We start from the raw sequence: 1,449 nt of genomic DNA on the forward strand, positions 1-1,449 counted from the left end.
TGAGTTTTGATAACTTTCTGTGGCTGGGGCATCATGCTTGGCATGGAGTTGGCATTTGATAATTATCTGTTGAATTAATGAATGAATTTAAATGTTACCTTTCTGATGCTCAGTAATATGAATTTTGTTATTTAAATTTGCATCAAATGAACTTCAAGATTTTTTTCATATGTTTATTAGATATGTGTATTTCTCTATGAAGTGCCTGTTCATGACCTTTGTTCTGTGTGGTATTGGATTATTTTCTTATTCTTAGGAGTAAGCAGAGTTCTTTGTATTTTCCAGACATTATTTGTTATATATTGTGTACATGGCAGTGTATTGATTCTCTTTAAGCTTTATTTTTGTGTGTTTGAATATACCTAAGTTTTAGATTGATATACACAAAATTTTATACATATTGGGTTTTTGTGTCCATTTGGGGGAAGTCCAGCACCTTTAAATCCATTTTCTTATTCTCACTATGTGCCCATATAAGTAGGTTTACATATTTAAGCCATTTAAGTAAGGATAAACAACAGATTCTCTGAATTTCATTGGAGTGCCCTTTCCATTAAAGAACTGACCTCATGGCCAGGTGCGTTTCAGCATGTAAAAGTGAAAAGTAAAAACAAAAAGTGTGGTGGGGGAGAATGAGGTGTAGTTTATGAAGCATGATCATAATTTTAATTAAAATTTAAAAAGTACCATATAGATTTCTATAATTTACATTTTTTTCTAGTTTAAGTGTATACTCTGTGTGTGTATATTTGTGTGTGGTAGGGCATTAAAGTGTCCCTAATTCTGCAGGAAATGACATACATCTGGAAAAATACTGTATCAACACCCCCTTAAAAAATCTGAAATGAAAGGGTAGCCCTACCTGAACAGAAGAGTAGAATTAGGTGGTCTACTTTGGAATTATAGAGGAAGGATGGAAAATCTGAAATCCAGAATGAAATGAGAGAGAAAAGGAACTATAAAAATAGTGAGAAAAGGACTTGAAGAACAGGAAATTGACAAAAGGAGGTGGGTAGAGGGAGATGGAGGGGAATTCTAAATAAAGTGATAAGGAGGTGTATCACGTTGTATCACATTGGAGGCCGTATTTCCTGAACCTTAGAGTACTGGAGTTGGAAGCCGTCTTGGGGCTAATCTGTTCTGACTGGCTGCCCATGACCTACATTCCACCACTCCTGAATTCCACACTGAGGTCAGAGGACAGCCATGGCTCACTATCAATTGAGGGCTCTTTCCCCTCCTCACTAAGCCTTTTACAGCCCAGTTCTTAAGTGTAATCTGCCAGTGCTGATACTCAAAGATGAACTGCGTCCTGTGTTCATAGCCAAAGTCCCACATTTTGACGATACCTGCCAGAGAAAGATCTTGTCTCAGATCATCCAGCTCTGGTTGTTTCTACTTTCCTCAAGTATATTTTATGATGATTCTTTTGGTTCTCATTAGCCATTT

Source organism: Callorhinus ursinus, unplaced genomic scaffold (assembly GCF_003265705.2).
Source record: "Callorhinus ursinus isolate GAN/ISIS: 27379988/994484 unplaced genomic scaffold, GSC_fseal_2.0 scaffold163, whole genome shotgun sequence".
NCBI classification, from domain to species: domain Eukaryota; kingdom Metazoa; phylum Chordata; class Mammalia; order Carnivora; family Otariidae; genus Callorhinus; species Callorhinus ursinus.